Consider the following 22,087-nt stretch of genomic DNA (forward strand, 5'->3'; position numbering starts at 1 on the left):
CAGCGTAACTTTTTGCTGCATTTGCTCTTCAAAACATTACTGTAGAGACAAGAAATTTTTTTGGTAGTAGATATTTAATATATTGAAATATATTTTTTACAATATTTTACAAAAATAAGTCTATATATCATATATATGTTTAGTATTTTTTAGCTTTAACCTTTGAAGGACGAGGATCTATTTTTTAAATCTTATGCCGGGTTTTTCCATAAGGCGTGAACTACGAACGTGAACATAGGCGTCAACAAAATGTTTTCCAGGTAGGGGCATGAATCACGCCCTTGCCTGGAAAAAATCCTGTTGACGCTTATGTTCACACCTTATGGAAACCTGGCATTACAGTTTTTCCTAAGTAATATTTGTTATAATTTATTATTTCATTATATCCTTGCCTCAAAATTTGATTGTTCAGTAGCCACTATAGTGACTTTACCTAAAAAAAGGTAGAGATTAATAATGTATCGAAATTTTGATAAAGTAACTTATTCATTGATTGACAAAATAGAGCTGAGGGCTTCTCATTTGATGTAATTTATGCATATAGCATACACATTCGGAATATAAATCGATAACGAGATAAAAATGATCTACAAAACTATTTCCGCGACTTAAGCTAACAGTGTTCGAGAGTCGAGAGAAAGTTCTGAAAGGTTGAGAACCGCAAATATATAAAGATGCGAAAGTCAGTAAATATATGCATGCTGCTCAGTTCGGAATTATGAGTTACGAGTTTTGAAGGTGGTCGATGAAATTACGCATTTCAGTTGATTTTGATTCGTATCAGCCACAATAAAAATCGATCTTGACGATAATTATATGGTTGAATACGTCCCGTTACATCTTTGCTTTTCGTGTAATGCTCGTCATATGTCTTAAATCGAATTCACCCGACGATAGATATCTTGCGAAATGCCACGTGCGTACAATTCATGATTCCTTATCAGAACGATTTGGTCTCCGTCCAATCACGATGTGACGTTATCTTTTTTGGTTGCTTTCCTTGTTGCTGTTACCGTATGGAATGCGCTGCGCCATCGTTACAAGCGCACAACATTTTCAATGGATCTCAGACCATATCGCAAATCCCCGTCTTGATACTTGACACTCGGTTGGCGTGTACAGTTCGATATCTTTTATCACGTTTTATTCTTGTTACCTGTTTCTTAGTACGAAACTTAACTTATTACGAACCTAATATTTCGCTTGTCACGCAATACGCTATCGAGCTGTGCTCTGTTATTAAAAATTATACTGCATATCGTGACGAAGCCTATCAAGTTTATCAAGTTACCAGACGCTCCAAGTTTTTTTTTAGTAACAAAATTGAGACTACCAAATTTTTTTTCTAAAGTGACCGTAATATGACGATATATCGTTCCAATAAATGTAAAAAAATCGTAAGCAAATTTCGAAATCAAATATTTGAAAATGTAATTTATTCGTACAGAAATATAGAATATTTTAATAGAAAGAACAGAAAGAAAAGTAGAATTGATATAATTTGAACTGATTTATCAATTATTTTAATTAAGTAAGAGAAATTATATTATTTCGTATTATAATTGTTTATTGATAGTAATTTTAATATGCATATATACCAGTAGTAATATTAATATGCTCTACATAAATCAGTTGAGTTAAATTGTGTAATGGATTTTGATTTTAACAATTTAAATTTTCAAAGATTATTTCTTACTTGTCTTACATACTAAGAAAATGAAGACATATATATTCATAGAAATGTTGATTTTAACATATTTTATTATTAACGAAAAGTAATTTATAATTGTGTGCACAAAAGATGTAAAAATCTACGAGATAAAAAACTTATAAACTGTAATAAGAATTCCGTCACCATCTTAATTACTCGATACATAAAACTCAATAACGTTTTTATGAGAGAGACACGCTAAGGACGTGAACATTACTTTTTTACTGTCGCATGCCCAGTTTCAGCGAGATTAGAGTCCTGATTTCAAATTCACTCGTTTTATATCGTATCGAGCTGGAGAGATTTACGATCTTTTCTCGAAACAATTCGGTGCTGTCGTCCCATGCGAGGATACTTCCGGTGCTGCACCGGCATCTCCGGAACGCGTAAAACCCGTTTCTACCGCAAGAACGGACGCCGCGGTTCAATCAGTAAATTCAGCCGCAAGTGGAGTATCAACCGTGGCATCGCATGTATCTGTATTTGTTCTGTCCGAATGCTGACTATCGCACCCTGGATCTATTTCGTCGACATTTTACGATCATTCTTATCCCGCTACGTCCTTCCTTCATTCTACCTTTTCTCAGCGCGATACTCTCTGAAGTTTTTCTTTTCGTTCAATAACCTCAACAGAAATTTTCTTGACTGCTCTCTTTACGATTGAAGACGAAAGATTTATCGAGAGATATGACAATTAAACGTAATAATAAAAAAAAAATAATAAGAAAAAAGAACGTTTTATTTGTACATGAATTTTTGCACGAAAAGTACGGAAATGACATGATAGAAAGTTTAATGTTATTATCAAAATCAGTTTAAAGACTGTACAGTGTCTCCCAGAATTCGCGACTTAAAGTACTAATATGATGATTCTAACAAAATTAAGTAAAAAATTATATATAAATTTTTATTTTAGGTAATTTTTTTAGATACTCCCTAAATCTGAATCAGTGGATAATCACTGATATCAGTGCCAAGTATGCAACTGGTAATCAGTGAATTAAATATAAGATCCCTAACCTAGCTAATCTTTATTGTGTGGTCTAACCAATCAATTGTTTTAGTGCTTAAATTCAATGAATATAGTATTGGAAGATTGAAATTAACGTGCAAATATCAGTATTTTAGTTATATAATGCTCAAATATTCTTCCTTTTTTAGTTGAACTTCACTGATTATCAGTGCAAAGTATGCTACTGGCTAATTAGTGACTATCCACTGATTCAGATTTAGAGAGCAATAAAGATTTAAATGACCAGTTAAGACTACGTTTAGAAAAGTTAGATGGTCACCTGTCCATGAGTCGCGCGTGCGGTAGATTAATGAGCGCTAGTGAACGCGAACTTCAGGGCACATTTACTGATACTTACAAGTAACCTTATCTAAACGTAGTCTGTAATTGGCGATATTTAAACTGTTATATCTCAGAAATTGTTACTTATAGCGTTTTTCATTGGCAGAACTAGTGCACACTCAGTGCATTAAAACTGTTGTACACTATTCTAATCTAAATGTAAAAGTGAGATATCTCAATTGGTAAAATGTGTATTTTATTAAATAGCATAATATAGAGGGTAAACTAGGGTATTATGGCCATACGGAAAAGATGGCCATAGACCATAATTTCTCCAACAATTGATAAATAGTGCATTTTTATAGTCATTCTTAAAGATAATCAATATTTACAGTAGTTTTTCATATGAATACACTGTTCAAAATAACAATATTATAAATATTATCTAATATTTTTTCTTTCGACTATCTGCAAAGTTTTGCACGTGTCTGCTAAAAACTGTTATAATGTCTAATAAATTACAGTTAAGCTGCCATAATCAACATTACATACACAATAAAGGTACATAAATTGCAATGTGACCTATAATTAATACTTTTATTTTTACTATTTATTTATAAATACTATGGCTATCTTTCTAAAAATCATGGCCATCTTTTCCCTAAAAATCAGATAAGATGGCCAATGCATACTTTGTAATATTTTGATAAAATTAAAGTTCTGTTAAGTACTTCTCTCTTTTATTTCGATAGTATTTGTTACTTTAAGCTTCAGTGAAAGTATTTCCCAAATATCGTTAAAAAGTATCAAGAATAAATGTATGTTTTTTGCATTTTAAAAAACTATGGCCATCATACCCGAGTTTACCCTAATGTATTGAATATTTCGCGGTTTAATTCATTTCTATATTTTTATTAAACATATACATCTTTATGTCGATTTGTACAACGCCTTTAAAGTGCACTAAATGCATAAATGAAAAACGCTATTAAAAATACTTAATTTTTTTAAAACTGTCTTACTACAGTATTTTGAGTCGCAAATTTTGTGGGACAGCCTACATAACTTTAAAAATTTTATTACTATACATGTGTACATTTACATGTGCTATGTGAAGAATATAGCGTTTTCGGCCCGATCGGGTGCATCAACCTGGGTCGGATTAATCTTTCCTATTGGTTGACGTCACCCGCTCTACCAATAGGAGAGCACAAAACGCTATTAATCCAACCCAGGTTGGTGCAAACCTGGCCGGGCCGAAAACGCTAATAGAATCGATTTACCTATATTTTATCATACCTATTTGTTCTTGATATTAAGATTTAAAATCATAGCGAATTGAATGAATTTGTTTTCTTTGCTGTGGATTAGGACATTTTTAAAATTTTAAGATTGCGCGATGTTTACAGACAAAAAAGTAAATATTTTTTTATTTAAGTTTTAGATATTGCTTCGAGAATTATTATTCTCGTAAGATGTATTAATCCATGTGTGTAAGTGTCACATGATAAAGAAAAATAATCGATTTTTATTATCTATCTTCTGATGAAACAGTGAATAAATTATGTTGACGAAGAAGCAACTCGTTGAGGATATGCTTCATATTGTAACAATATTCTTTTGATGTTATCTAACGTTTCAATGACGGTTATAACTAATCCTTGAAATATTGTCTGGTAACACTTAATAACGGCAATCATAATGCGAATAATGCGAAATAAAATATTCAATGAGTAACTACGTAATTGCTACAACGACTGAGAAAATCAATAATGGGTCGTAAATTCAACAGATATATAGACGTGGGGCTGGCATGTTTTACCACTTATCTGACTATTATGGCGGTGTCGATCTCTTCGGTTATATTTGAATAAAAAAATTTCTATCGGATAGAAGCCTACACTGCGCAAATGCTGTATGTAAAGGGTATTAAATACATAAAAGCTTATATATATATATATATATAATCCTTTTCCACAACTAGCTTCGTTTTACGATCGCGAGTTATTCTCACGAACATATCGCACCACATGCACTTTGAATTTCATTTTTTGCGTATTTCCATATAATACACATGTTTTTAGTTATTCAATTTGCATTGTACAGTACTTAGTACTTACCTACGTGGTTACCACCATACGATTTCTAGAATACTTTGTTGATCAAATCAAATTATTTACAAACAAATATTTATTCTTTTTGTATTGTAGTCGTTGTATAAAAATTATTTGTAAAAAATGCAAAATATTTGTCGAATATGCAAATTTGTTTGCTATATACAGCAAACAAATTTGACAATTAAATTTTGTAATCCTTTTGCTTTCATACACTGAGAAAAAATTGCTGTTGATTCAATTAAAGTCTATATTACGAGCTGTTACTAACATAAGTAATTAATTCATGTATATTTTCATTGACATAAAGGCCTTGATTATTGAAATAATAATTTATGCCTTTATATCAATAAAAATATACATGAATTAATCACTTATATTAGTGACAGCCCGTAATATAGACTTTAATTGAATCAACAGCATTTTTTTCTCAGTGTAACAAAATCATTTTTCTCCATGATGGAATTACTTATTAAATTAAAAAAACAAATTCTTATGGAACTTGGAGCAGTAATCGGTATACAGTTTGAATCTTCTCTTATTCTTTGGCGCTTCCGTGTCTGTGCATTTCATTCATTCATAAAGCCAACACTATAACCTCACGGAATAGGCCCAAAGTTAGGTTGCAACGCCAACCGATTGTTGCTCGCCTGCCGTATCGGCAATCACAAACGATGCAAACGTAGGCGTGAAACAATGATGCTATCGCTGTCCATTATACAATACAACACTTTGAAACACGGATATTACGCTACAATTTTTAAGAAACATATCGTCATAAACTATAAAATAATGCAGCGATGTGTCGACTGAAAATTTATATATTAATTAGATCTATATATCGAAATAGCTCGTGTATACAACCTTATTGAATATCAGAAATGATTCAACAATACGCGATTTAAAAAACGAGATAGCAGACGAAATTTATTTAAATTTGTATATATGACGTATTTGTCTTCATTGATGTGATCTCCTTTCAAGTAAGATCTCTGTATCTAACACTCTTTTAAGAGGTATTTTTGAGAAACTCTTAGAATTTTTCAATTGATATAGCAATAGATGTCGGTTGAAACTTTCTCCAATATAATAAATATGTATATCAGAAACAACAGAAATGATACTATGCGTTCCATGTATCGTATATAATCAATATTATATAATTTCTAGCTTCCCTATTTTCAAGAATTTTTATATTTAAGAAAAACTTAATATCGATTCTTTCAAACTTTTTGTTGATATTTTCGACACGGTGTATAAAAAGACATATCTACCATAAATTATTCTAAATAATTATCATAAAAATAGTTGCTTAAAATAATTATTGTAATATTAGGTGTTGAACTTAATTCCTGCCGGTTTTCGTCTCCAAAATTGATTTGTTTCGAAGGGAAGATGAATGAATACCTTAATCAAAGTAATTTCCTCCATTTTTTACTTTATTACTAATTAAAAATACTTTATTAATAATACTTTGATTAAGGTATTTCCCTTCAAAACAAATCAATTTTGGAGACGAAAAACGGCAGGAATTAAATTCAACACCTAATATAATCATTGAGGACGTCAATAATATTATATATTGAAACAAAATGTATATGAAATGTAAAAAATAAGAGTGTCTATTTGCGAGTTTTTTTCCTGTGCTCAAGTTAGAATAGGGAAGAGGAGTTCTATTTTTTATCTTGATTATCAAATTTTTTTATACAAATACATAAATTATTTTATACAAATACATAAATTATTTTATACAAATATGTACATAAATATTGTGTTAAATTGCCGTACACACATCACATACATTTCTCATCATTACATATGTCACAACACACACGTATATATTTTGCCTTCAATTTTTCTCTAAAAAGAATTGTTTTTCGCAGCTTGCAAATATAGAACTTCTGAATCCTTTATCAGAAATATTTCCGCTTTAGATTATTTCAATCGGCTTTTGCTTGCTTCAATAACATTCGAGACACGAATATCAATGATCATCAGCGTTGCATTTCTGATCTGAAAACAGTATAGCAAAAAATAACGTTTGTCGTCATTGAAGTCGTCTGACAGTGCGGTTTGTGTCGCATAAGTGCAATATAATCTACGCGGCAGATCGTTTCTGTCGGTTGGACGAATTCAATCGTAAAACCTCAACGTTCCGTTCAAAGCCGCGTACCACCTCCATCCGGTCAACCACTACATCGTCGCGCGAGAGCCATCCCTTCCCTTCCCAACCTTTCGTTTCCCGCGCGTCGCACACCTCTGATACGACTCTCGTGTCCGCTATTCTCACCGTGACGTATTCCCACCCTATGTCGCCCGTGGCCAGCACGTATTTCGCATCGTGTCGTCGTTGCCATTAGATCGGTGGGTTAGACAGAGAGAATTTTTTGCGCATGCGCAACAGTGTTAAATGACGTACGCGTAATACCTAAGTGCATTTGTAAGTAGCGTACATGTTCTACAGAGACACGTGGTGTCATTTATACATATGTTGGGGAAATAGAAAGTATCAGGGAGATGATACGCGCAGGAGATACCCAGTGAGAAATGACAATGAAATCGACGTCGATTCGACATCGATTTGATGATTTCGACGTCGAATCGACATCGATTCGGTGTCGATTCTATATTATCATTTCTCACTGGGTAATGATCAAATAATGTAATTCGCCCATAATGTAATTTGCCGTTCCGTAGGAATGACTAATCTTGACAGTTATTTGGGTCTATTATTAGCAAACCCACGGACTCGAGCTCGTTACATTGCGGACACTTATGTACATTTAAACGTCATATTCAACTGTACACATTTTCGTAAGCGATAATGCAATTTAAGAAAAATAGAAGCAAGATATAACCTAACTGCATATAATAATGAAAAGAAAATGAAAAGAGTATCTAGCCGTACATATACATATATGTTTATATATAAATAGAATGAATATCAAAAACTAAAATTTATTTTTTTAATTTATATTACTTAATCTTAAAACTTTACTTGTGTTAGATCGTTATAATAACATTTATTAATCGTTTTAAATCTACGTAATAAATTTTACGAATGTTTAGACGGATTTAAACTAAAATGTAATTTTTTATTTTTTATAGATAAAGCTTTTTCTAGACTTCTAATAATATTCATTTAAAGAAATTTTATTTAAAGATCTTATAAAACTGCAAAGAGAGGAAAGGTAATATCACTTTTATGTGTTAATAAAATAATCAATTAATTTTATTTATAACATATCAATGTATATTCATGTATTTATAATTTTTAATATACTTTTTATATTATACTAAAAGAAAATTATCGAAACATGTATACGGGGCTCCAATAGCGCCCTACATTCTATTTGAGTACGAGACTGTCGAGCCAGTCACGTGGTCTCCTCTGCACTTGCGATGGAGATGGTTCAGTGGTGGGAAAAATCCCTCCGTTCACTACCCCTGGTTACTAGCGGGCTTAGTAAGTTACGGACTGTATGCAAGTGCGCATCAATTGTATTGACAGCTGTCTCTCGGTTGATCCCGACGGTGTGTCTCGTTTCGCTTTGCTATTTTTTTCTTCGCCACCGCATTGCAATCTCACGTTAGTATCGTTGGAGTTTCATCTCGCGCAGCGATTTCACGGGAAATCACGGAACTAGTTCGGAGTTTGCGAATTTGTCAATTGATGAAGATTTGTTGATAACGTCGACAACAACGTCGACCACGGGTAGAGAGGAAAGATACGCGCATTTGAAGGACGATCCAAGAGCGATAGTCCAGTATGATATGCACTGCAGAGGAGAAACGAAACCTTGGACGAAGTGCGCGTGTGCGACACGAGTGCCCGCGGTTTTGCCGCCTGCTTTAATTGTTGCGCTATTACTTATCTTTTGCCGGCTTGCACCTTCGTGCTTATAGATCATATCTGCATGGTACAAAAAAATAAAAAGATTATTTGAAGGACAGCATAATATTCAGAGATATATATATATAATATGTGTGCGTGTATATATAGATATATGCACGTATCTTTCTTGTAAGAGAATAAAGCAGAGAAAAAAGGTGCGCAAGGAGGTACGAGAATACGAGAAAGCGTACGAGAAAGGTGAAAAAGAGGAAAGAATTGTCCATTTCCGGAGGTGGAGACTTCCTGCCGCGCTTTTCCCTTCCTTCTCTTAATTTCCTCCTGCTCCCGTTGCTCGTATTGCGTATACGATTGTGAAGTGCCCTCGCAACGTGAGTGCATCGCAAAGACCACATAACGAAGTTAAGCGGCGCCACGATAAAACGTTTACTCGATGTATGTATGATTTACCCAGGGTGCTGCGGATAAATTACGCGAGGAGAATTCCGCATGCGAGATACAAAAACGGAATAAAGGGATTCTTCTCGATCAAGTGCGCCGCGCCAAGCCGCACCGGCGGATCTCGCGTGATTACTAGATACAGTGTTGCTCGCGTGTGACGAGAGCCAGTGGACCCTCACGCGAGCACCGTCAATTTATCCAAAGCCTTCATTATACGGAACAGCAAGTGAGGGCCAGCGAAAGGGAGAAAGAAAGACAGATGACAGGGTGAGTTCCTTCCATCGTAAAGAATTTGTTTTTGCCTGTCTGGTTGTAATTGAATATAAATGCTGCGCACGCGCTAATTTTCGGTAAAGCATAAACAACTCCTATTACCAAAGGAGAAAAGCCATTAGCAACGCATAGTAATGAAAGAAGTAAAAAAAAAAAGAAAAACGTTTTTATTAATAATTAAATTGGCACAGTTATTTTGAAAAAAACTTATACGTATCAAAATAAGTTACTCTACTTTTGCGCGCGCAGCTTCGTCTGGAGTGTTACCGGTATTAACTTTCAATTACTTTCAATTACTCATGGAATAATTTATAATGAAGAAATTCATTATAAATTCATTGTATATACAATGTATTTTGATATGGTCCTTGTGTGGCAATATATCATGATGCCTAGTTTAAGTGCAATGATATTATCGTAAATAAGATTATTGAATAGAATAATTAGACATAATACTATTACTGAAAAAATTACATATACATTACACACACACACTATAAAATAAAAAACATCCTTTTTTTAAATTATATTTTTTCCTCTACAGAATTTTCAGAATTGTATTTGTAACAACGAAAAAAAATGAGAAGTATTCTATTGTTACTTTTATACAGCTATCTTTTAATGACTGTACAATAGCGAGTATTAGCATATTCACAAAAAAATATACGAAAGTCGTAGGCACATTTCAATTTGAATCAAGCTTTAATCTCGAGAAATCTCGCGCGTAGATTTTACGCAGTCGGTGTCACGCAATGTTGTCAAATTCAGTGATGCGAAGTTTCAATTTCTTATAGACAAGGAAACTTGCACTTTCTTGCGAACTTTATACAATTTTGTTTCATTTCACTTTGGACCTACAGTAGTTTATAAAGTTATATCTCAGTCTTGTCACTTTAATTACCGGTTTTGCGCAATTTTTTATTCAGCCATTGATATTCTTATAAGAAAACTGTAATCTTGCGCCAGAACAACGAAATTCGGATGTCGAACGCAAGAAAAATATTATCCTAAAAATGTATACGCAATTTGCGTTGCAGTATTTGATAGAATTTTCCTTCTTTTGCAACATTTTACGAATATATGCGATTATCTTGGAAATTTGTGGTTTTAGTTTTTGCATAAAGAGAGATTTATATTAGATTATATTAAAAATATATTATGCCCAATATATATTTCTTCCAGATAAGTTGCGGATAACCTTATCCAGGAGATATCTCCATTGTATTCTGGGAGATATCTCTTGGATAAAATTATCTAGAGGTGAAGAAATTGGGCATTAGAGATATTTCTAACAGCCTCATATAATTAACAAAATATTATTTTGTCAATATGTTAAATTATGAAATTTACTTATTGTATTATATTCTATAATTAATGAACTGGTATTAATGCAAATTAATATACGTATCATATCGATAATGAATCCTCAGAGTTAGAAGTTACTTTATAAAAATAACTAGGTACAGTTACAGTTTTCTTGTTTCAAAAAGTAACTAGTTACCGTTACAAGTTGCCAATTTTAAAAAGTAACAAGTTACAGTTACAGTTGCTCAGAGAGTAGCTTTTTAGTTACTTTTCCGTTATCATTGTAAAACAACTAACGTAAGTAACATTTTGATATTGCTAGGATCAACAAAAAAAAAGATTGATTTACGATTTTACATGTTATACTATTTTATTTAAAAGATAAAAAGTGTTAAACCAGAAACACAGAAAAACGTAAGGCAGTAAGATATAAGCAGTAAACGAATCTGTCAATCACAGTAGAAAATATAAGACAATAATTTTACGTTCTCTATTGTGATTGACCGCTTTGCTTACTTACTACCTTACGACGTTCATGCAGATAATAATATTGACAATAAAGAGAATTAAATTGTAAGAACGCTATTATTAACGTGATATTTGGTACAGATAATTCGCTTACGAGAGATAAGTTAACAATAAACAAAATTAAATTACTGTTTGTCTTCTGAATGTAGCCTTTATCTTTTAACAACCAGTAGCGGCAGTAGCGCACCTATTCAGATTTTAACCAATCATATTAAATTGACAAAAAATAAGTTTCAAATGTGTAAAGTAATTGTAAAAGTAATTTAAATTATTACTAGTTACTAAAAGAAATGTAACTAACAATATTGTACATACAAATTTAGTTACAGTTACAGCTAGAGAAAAAGAAACGAAGTTAAGTTAGAATGTTACTGAAAAAGAAAAAATATCTTTAAGGGGATCCTAAAGCAAAGCTCGAATTCCGAAAAATCACTAGATGTCGCGCCGCGCGCCGCACATTGACATGTCTTTTTATACTACCACAGCAATATCTCACGCAGCCTATGATACACGCAGTCACACATACGTGTCAATTTTCGTACAACGAATTCGTCGCGATAAAGCGTCTAAATCTAATTCTAAGAACTTGACGTTGTATGTTCGTGCAAATTACGTGTTTGGGAACTATTATTTCGTACGTTCGGGTTGCAAAGCTTTCATATCAAACAAATGTTGTCACGACTTGACAGCTGAGACGCCATGTTACACTAAGAAATGGTAAAAAAATATATTGATTTCGAAATTTTTGATCATTCTCAGCGTAGACTCTACTTCACAAACATTAATGCATATACTTTAATCCTGGAAAATGATTTTCCAATCCGTGAAAGAGAAAAAGAGTATTCGTTATACAAAAATTATACGTGTTTAAGGCGGTAATACAGATCTTTAGGATCCCCTTAAGGTCCAATGAATGAATCTCTTGATAACCTTTAATCTTTAGGTAGCCATATACAATATTATGAAAACGGACCTAATTGTAACTTAGTCGCAAGTAACTAGTTACTTTTTAACTCTGCTAATAACTACACTTATAACTACGTTATAAAACATTTTTATTGAATTATATGCATATTTACTTTATGCTGTTCTGCAAGATGCAAATATACAGGGTGGACCATCTGAAATGATCCAGTCAAATATCTCGAAAACTAGTAGGGATAGAGAAAAATGTTTCGTATGAAAAGTTTAGGGTTACACGGGGGAAGTATGGTACTGACCTTGAAAAATCCTTGGAAGGTCATTTTGAAGGTCATTCAGGGGTCACGATGGTTTTTTTAAATGGAACCCCTAGTTTTTCACCATGGGATGAGAAAGCTGGTTTCAAGCCCTTTACGAAACACTGGTTGTGGTCCACAATCCGCCCACTGGGGTCCGAGTTATGGACCATCAAAGTCATTGATGAACTACTCTTAGCGCTACCCAGGAACAACGACGTGGACGTGGTAGTTCTCTGTTCCCTTCGAGGTGCTTGATTTTTGTGAGTCCCCTTGCCTCTCACATGTGGGGTGCTTGATTTTTGCGACTCTTCAACAGTTTTCGAGAGTCGATACTGATTCATAACTCTGATTGAATCAAATGGAATAATCCAAGAGATTTCCAATAGTAAATCGTTAACCGAACACATGACTGCCACCCATGATAAACAGAGACTCGGTGTTCTCGTTTGTTTATGTTTATGTTTTTCTTTTCAATGGAGTTAATTTCGAACAATTATTGTAACGGCGTTCAGCACCCCACATGTGAGAGGCAAGGGGACTCACAAAAATCAAGCACCTCGAAGGAAACAGAGAACTACCACGTCCACGTCGTTGTTCCTGGGTAGCGCTAAGAGTAGTTCATCAATGACTTTGATGGTCCATAACTCGGACCCCAGTGGGCGGATTGTGGACCACAACCAGTGTTTCGTAAAGGGCTTGAAACCAGCTTTCTCATCCCATGGTGAAAAACTAGGGGTTCCATTTAAAAAAACCATCGTGACCCCTGAATGACCTTCAAAATGACCTTCCAAGGATTTTTCAAGGTCAGTACCATACTTCCCCCGTGTAACCCTAAACTTTTCCACTGAAACATTTTTCTCTATCCCTACTAGTTTTCGAGATATTTGACTCGATCACTTCAGATGGTCCACCCTGTATAACGCCATAGTTTTTCTAGAGTTGTTCCATATATGCACGATTGCTTTCAGCTCCAATAGACTTATTTGACACTATAAAGCAACATTATAAAGATTAAGTTAGCTCATGGTCTGTTTTACGGACAGGTGTGGCGGTTTACGCTGCACCCCTCTTTTAAACTAAAAATCGTATTATGAAAAGACTAAGAGAAAAAATAATATAAATAAAACTTATTTCGGAAACTACAAGTATTTAAAATGACGTAATATTATCAATAATATAGTCACTATTATTTAAACCTCACAATTTGCAAAAGAAAATCGTAAGAATTTTATTTTCGCATTCATAGAATTCGTTTTTAGCTGATTTGATATAGAAACAAGCCACAAACCTACGAATTATGAGTTTGTACTTCTTTAATTAGCTAAACAGATCGTGATTTTATTAGTATTAATAAAGTGCAATAGTTAGTTTCCGAAAAATAAGGGGATGTCACTTTAGGAGACCTATGTCAGTATCGGCGACTTTCCTCTATAAATAAGGATGATTAATTATTAATAATAGTATTAATAATAAAAATAATAGTAACAGTAAATTTATTGAATAAAAAACTTAGAAAAAATAAGAACAGTAAATACACAGATCAACAGGTTAAAGTATGACGGTGACGGCACATTAGAATAAAGTTAAAAAGAAATCTGAGTTAGATTAGGTGAGGTCTCCCGCGCGATACAATCACTCGCGAAAGTATTTAAGCAAGTGTTAAATAGATAAATATATATTTTTAATATAATTTTAATGGTTTTATATTATCCGAAACATTACATTTAAGTTAAATATGAATTAAATATGTAACTTTAATGCTTTTTGCATCAGCATATACTTTATTAAACAGCAGAATAGTATAAAATAATTACATAAGAAAGTTCAGTAGAGCGATGATAACACAAATGAGAATAATGTACACAAGAAACTGCGAAAGTGTGTGTGTGTGTGTTGTGAAAGTATAATTTTTTGTTCTCGTAGTTTATCTGAAAGTACGACTTTTGCGAGTGATTGTACCGATGGCATCTCTGTCGACGTGCCAGGAAGTCATCGTTAGTTAAAAAGTTGCGCGAACGAGATACAATGTAACTAGACAGGATGTATTCGCTTCCTACCACGATGCGGTTGTACTTCTTGCTTTATCGCGAATCTATTCGCGGAGATCGCATTCGCGATGATATCCCGATAACACAGTATACGTATGATTTATTTCGAGCCTCTCTCGCGCCGCGTACAGTTACATATATTATATATAATTAGCATAAGATAAATTTTCTAGAAAGTTCAGTTTTAAAGATATCTTTACATATTATTTATGCAGATAAATGTTCTTTGCAATATGCAATACTAGACTGAATAGAAATATCGTGAATCTTTTTGACAACAGAAAAATAAAGCGTAATCGAAAAAAGATGATAATTACAGAAATATATTGAATTTTCAATAACTCTCTGGAGATGCTTCCACTTAAAAATCACGAATAAAGTTAAATGATTATGTAACCAATTGCATGAATATATCCTTTAATATTATTATTGCAAGTTCAATATCTTGATATTAAAATTATTACGCTATTCGGGATTCTTTTTGCAATTCTATACTAAATTTTGTGTTACCTCTAGTTAATATAGACCGATGTACATGTATAATAATTGATTAGTTGAAACTGTGAAATATTAGGTGTTAAACTGAATTCTTGCCGCTCGCTACTAGAGGGTGCTGGCTCCAACGCTGGCGAGTTTCGACGATGAAGTAATATGTCTTTTGTAGTTTAGAACATCGCTGAAAGTGATTCAATCCTCACAGGTTAGATTTCTCGACGCCAAAGAGATTTTCCAATCGATTGAAAATGAATCGCGATAAGCTGTTTTTCCGACATGTGCTTCTTCACTACTTCGACCTCACAAAAACCGCAGCTAAAGCGTATCGCTTATTATCCGAAGTATATGGTGATGAAATTCCATCGGAAAGAACATGTAGAGTTTGGTTTGAATGCTTCCGAAACGGTGATTTTGATGTGAGAGACAAAGAACGTCCAGGACAGCCAAAAAAATTTGAAGATGTCGAGCTGCAAGAATTGCTTGATGAGAATCCAGCTCAAACGTTTAGAGTTGTCGAAAGAGTTAAATGTTACTCCAAAGGCCGATTGAGAGACGAATTGATGCAAAAAAGATCATCCGTAGCCAACAATCGACGCAAAGTCATTTTGTTACATGATAACACTCGACCGCATGTCGCGAAAAGCGTGAAGCAGGCACTTCTAGAGTTTGAATGGGAAGTTCTTCCGCATTCAGCGTACTCTCCAGACTTGGCACCGTCGGATTACCATCTCTTCCGATCGATGCAACACGCACTTACGGACACACATTTTTCCAGTCACAACGAAGTCCAAAAATGGGTGGATGAATGGATCGCCTCGAAAGACACCGCGTTCTACCGTCGTGGGATTATCCTGTTGCCAGAGAGATGGAAAAAGTAGTAGAAAATGGAGGAAATTACTTTGATTAAGGTATTCATTCATCTTCCCTTCGAAACAAATCAATTTTGGAGACGAATAAATGGCAGGAATTAAGTTTAACACCTAATATATTGTGAATTATTTAACTCTATAAGTGGTACTCGCATATCACGTACGGATTTTAAATTCTCGCCATTTATTATCGTAACGAAGAGCAACAATCACTACCAATATAACTTGTACTATAGGAATTATATCATTGCTGACGGTTATCTACAACGTTAGTAATATTAAAACCTAAAATTTACAATGAGTTAAATGTTTCTACGTTTAAAAATGAGAAACAAATACGGGCTGCAACGAAGTATATATCATCAAATGTTGTTCTTAGAATTGCAGAAGGAAATATACGTTTATATATTATAAATGGAAGAAATAATATAATTTTAGTCTCCAGTATTACAAAGAATATTTATCATTTAGTTTGAATATTTATCACGGGATTTATACATAGATATGCATTTTAAAAGTATAATCTAATTGTATCAATATTATGATTAATTAGCTATTAATGATTTCGCTTTATAACCATTTTTTTAAATTGTCAGTTTATAACATTTTGTAATGATTTATACTGGCGGAATTGAGATATAACCACGCATAAAATATACAATAAGAGATATAAGAAAATTGTATACTTGTTCAATATCACTACAATTACGTATACATATAACGTATATTTCGAAGCGACTATGAGACTCTCATTTGTGAGATATAAAATTATATTTACAATGATTTTTATTTTTGGATGTTTTATAAACATTAATATAACAATTACGTGTATATATGATGTAATGAATTTTTCTGCAATTATTTCTCCCAGCATGATTTTGTCTGTCTTGCTTTCTTGATAACATACGGCATTGTGATTTGCAACTCATATTATTCTTTAGTTTCAATGGAAGTATGTTTGAAATTCTAAATAATAAATACCTTTGTAATTCCATGTTTCTTAGAAAATGTAATGATATAATAAATAATTGGTTGTACACTACGATTCTGCATAAAATATGTTTTTTCTGTGGCATTCTCGCATTCGAGAGCCTATATGCGAAGTTACGAGTAACTTATTCTGAGAATCGTGCTGAATTGTGCCCGAATTGCTAGGTTCATATCCGAATAATAAAACCATAATATGAAAAATACATTAAAATGATTTTTAGGACAACTTTCCATTGTATGTTTGTTTCAACTTTTTAATTATGCTATAGGTTGTGCTAAGTTGTGTTAATATTGTGCTAACATTGTGCTAAGCTGAAGTGTTATCTTTAAATAATAATAACAACAGAAGTTATGATAAAAAATAATTTTCGACAATTCCGAATACAATCAACGTTTACGTTCGCATTAGTTATTAGGTGATGCTTTAGCACAGAGTTAGCACAACTTAGCATAACCTTGCACAATTAAATAATTGAAAAAAAAAACGCAAAGTGGAAGACTGTCCTAAAAATCACTTTTTTTACTTTTAACATATTTTTTATATTGCGATTTTATTATTCGGGTACGACGAAGCACAAATCTAGTACAATTCAGCATAATTCTCAAAATAAATTAAATTCTAAAAGTAGGGGCTAAACTTTATAGGCGAAAGCAAACATATTAGCATTTCATCTAGTAGCTTTTGTTTTGTTCTTGTACATACATTAATTAACGCAAACAGATTAAATAATTAATTTTAATTCGAATTTATTGTATCTCTATATTATTATTTTATTATTTTTTTGTAAATGTTGATTTTGTGCACATCAGAATTTGTTTTTATGTTAATTATCAAATTTTATTATTTTATGTTTAGTCATATTTACCAGAAATTATATATGTATATAATATGTATAATTTATTTTGTGTAGATACATCATACAACACATACATATTTGAATCGATGTTTTTACACTTCTTACTTAAGCTTCTTGCATTAAATTCTAATCTCTGTAGATGATCATGGTTAAATACAATAAAATTATTATGATGAAATTAATAAGTTTTAAGTAACATCTTTTAGAGACGCTTTATGAAATCTAAGAAATCTGAATTTGGTTTTATTTTGAATAATTAAGTGTCCTGTTTATCTGCGATTTGCGATCTTTCACTATTTACAAATGTTTATAAAACAGGTTTTGATGTGGTTTCTCTAGTATAGTGTATTTTTTACCTCACCTCACTTGCCATGACCATCTGCAGCGATGCCAGGAGAAACATATCTTTACCTTCATGGAGGTCGTGACTCTCCGTCCTTTATAAGTAGTTTTAGTCATGTCAAGATTTATCATAATTTTTGTAGAGATCCAGAGCTTATCCACTATCCATTTCAGGCTATCTTTTATCTCAAGGCTTGAAAACATGAGTAATAAGTCTTGCCGAATTTCGTTGTTGCACGTGTTTTAGGACAAACGACATGAGATATATTTTTATAATATCGTACTTTTCGTCAGTTCTAGCCAACATCGATACGCATGTAATGTTTAATTGTTGTTTAATATTAGATTACTTATACGAGCACCGCTAATTTGCTTCCAATATACTATGTGCCAGTTACAATACAGATAAACTTATGCGATTTTGCATTAGTTACTTTAGTTAATCAAAGATTTTATCTTTATCTTTTTGAAATGAATACAGATCATTATATTCTATATAATGCTGTAATACTAGGTATGTTTTTATTTTCTAAGTAACGTTTGTTGCATATGTAAATCAATCGAATACGTTAGCAGACTTTTGATTATTATAGTTTTAATCATCGCGAAAATAAATTATAGAAGTTACTTTGCATCATGAATTTATATAGATAAAGTATTCCATTGATTTGACGATATATTACACATACATGATAATAGAACAATAATTGATTTGCGTACAGTTGATATTATCACGATTATTTTGTCAATTTAGATGTGTCAAAAGTTTTCAAGTCGCCTTTTTTTCTTTTTTTCTAGTGTCTACTAGGATATGATTATATTGTCACAGTTTTTAACAATTTTTTAATTTTAATTACTTTAAAATTAAAGTATACAGGCTCGTATGACTGCAACGCAATTTAACGGTATCGTGGCTTATATTTCGAGCTTTTTAAATGGATGACTTAGAAATAATATATTTAAATAGATACAAATAATTCAATATATAATTTAACATAACAAATAATTCAATATACAATTTAACATAACAAACGTTTCAGCTTACAAAGCCTTCTTCAGTGATAATATTAATGTCATAATCCCCCTAACGAACATTTAATCCCCTATCAAATGAATTATTTCAAATAATACTTATTACAACAGAGGCGATGTGTTTAATTCTTATATCAAAAATCAGTATAGCATATTAGGGTAAACTCGGGTATGATGGCCATAGTTTTTTAAAATGCAAAAAACATACATTTATTCTTGTTATTTTTTAACAATATTTGGGATATTACTTTTACTGAAGCTTAAAATAATAAATACTATCGAAATTAAAGAGAAAATACTTAACACAACTTTAATTTTATCAAAATATTACAAAGTATGCATTGGCCATCTTATCTGATTTTTAGGGAAAAGATGGCCATGATATTAAGAAAGATAGCCATAGTATTTATAAATAAATAGTGAAAATAAAAGTGTTAATTATAGGTCACATTGCAATTTACGTACCTTTATTCTGTATGTAATGTTGATTATGGCAGCTTAACTGTAATTTATTAGACATAACAGTTTTTAGCAGACACGTGCAAAACTTTGCAGATAGGCGAAAGAAAAAATATTAAATAATATTTATAATATTGTTATTTTGAACAGTGTACTCATATGAACTACTGTAAATATTGATTATCTTTAAGAATGACTATAAAAATGCATTATTTGTCAATTATTGGAGAAATTATGGCCATAATACCCTAGTTTACCCTATTACGAAACATTACGAAGAGAAGAAAAAGGTACTTCAGTCAAAAGTTCCAATCACATGCTATACTGACTTTTGATATAAGAACTAAACACATCGCCTCTGCTGTAATAAGTATTATTTAAAATAATTCGTTGGATAGGAGATCATATGTTCGTTAGGGGGATTATAACATTAATATTATCACTGAAGAAGGTTTTATAAGCCGAAACGTTTGTTATATTAAATTATTTGTATCTATTTAAATATATTATTTCTAAGTCATTTGTTTAAAAAGCTCGAAATAAGCCACGATACTGTTAAATTGCGTTTTAATTATTTTTTTTATCATTTAAACGATCAAAATAATTTATTGCGTATTTCAGAAAATAGAGTCATGGATATCTGGATGGCGATACAAAGGATTTGCAATTCTACATATAAAGTAATGGATAACAATTATCGCCGTTATCTCATTTGAGCGAGACCAGATACGTTCGAATCTGTTTCTTCGATCTCAATAAGAAAGCCGATCACGATTATTGTGACAAGGAAACAGGAGATCGGCTTTTCATCCATTAATATTCATCGAGCGGTATGGGCAAGGTGAAAAAGAACTTATCTTCGTTAGTAGAAATTCCTAGAACGAGGACTGGGCGAAAGAAACCAATGTGCGGGCGATGCTATGTTCATGGAGTGGAAGTTGTGCTCGAGGGACATAAAAAGTATTGCAAATTTCAATACTGCAAATGTGTAGGTTGTTATATTTTTCTGGCGGAGCAGAGAGTAGCGGCAGACAAGATAGCTCGGAAACGAGCGAGTGACTTGAATAAAGTGAAAAAAATTAGTCACGCAGAGGTTAGTATTTTTCTTTTTTCAAGGCATAAGATTTGACAATAGAAAACTTGTTAACATTGCGGTTGCAAAAAATTGATCAAATATTTATTGGCTGCGTTCAGCAGAGAAAGCAGCTTTGCAACTATTGTAAAATTCTTCAATATGATTGGTCTTGCCCTTAGTTCCTTATTGGATCTAAATGTATAAACCAATAATATTCAAGAATTTTACAACAGTTGCAAAGCTGCTTTCTCTGCTGAACGCAGCCATTGATTCAATTGATAATTGGAAATATATAGGGATTTTTTTTCCCCTTTTCCATATCATGCTGTCAAATTGGACAGCAGAAAAATGCATATTTTTTGTTCTCATACGTAATATTAAAATGGAATTTTTTGTTCTCATACCTAATATTAACATGAAAATTTTTTTGTTCTTATATGTAATATTAAGACATATATTTTCATTAAGTTTTAATGAAAAATCATGATGTTTTTCGAGAAATATACGGAATTTTTAAATTACGCGAATTCTGAAGTCACGATATCTTTAGAATGCTCCAATTTCCAAATGATTTAAAATACAGAGCTCAGCGATCAATTATTTTAAAGCGAATTTGTTACATTTTACGTGTGCATAAACAAATTTTTAAATAATATAAACTTTATAACACATATTGAAATACTTTTTATACATATATTGAAATACTTTTTCAAATTTTTAACTCCTTGGAAGGAGGAATTACAAAGTATAAAAAATGTAATATTTCTCGATTTAACATCATTAAAATAAGACTAATTAGAAAGTGTGATGTCTTTGGAAACGTTTCGAAATAGAAATAAAATTTAATATCACGTATAGTTTCTCGCGCGTTAGAGAGGTTCGTCAAAAATATATCGGCAATGCATGAATACTGTGAACTATTAATTAAGGATTGGATCAAAGAATTGCTAATTTTTTAATTTTTGTTATTTCCAGTTCAATTTATGAAATCTAAATTATATTTATGAATACATTAAAAGCTTTATGTCGTTTTGAAAAATTGCGCAAATAAATTTCGAGTTACACTGATTTATATTTCCAACTTATTTTTATATTGAGACCGTACTATTAATCTTTATCTGAGAATAAACAAACTTTTAATTCTGCTAATATGCTGCACATTGCAACCGTAATGTATTTAT

General features: G+C 32.1%; 1 long non-coding RNA gene across 1 annotated transcript; it reads left to right on the top strand.

The window, feature by feature from the left end:
- Nucleotides 1–8,602: 8,602 nt before the first annotated feature.
- On the top strand, nucleotides 8,603–20,652 carry LOC108764425 (uncharacterized). The gene is made up of 2 exons (XR_001940278.1): nucleotides 8,603–9,680; nucleotides 20,453–20,652. It is a non-coding gene; the product is annotated as an uncharacterized LOC108764425 (long non-coding RNA).
- The last annotated feature ends 1,435 nt before the right edge of the window (nucleotides 20,653–22,087 follow it).

This window comes from Trachymyrmex cornetzi, unplaced genomic scaffold, assembly GCF_001594075.2.
Source record: "Trachymyrmex cornetzi isolate Tcor2-1 unplaced genomic scaffold, Tcor1.1 scaffold422, whole genome shotgun sequence".
NCBI classification, from domain to species: Eukaryota; Metazoa; Arthropoda; class Insecta; order Hymenoptera; family Formicidae; genus Trachymyrmex; species Trachymyrmex cornetzi.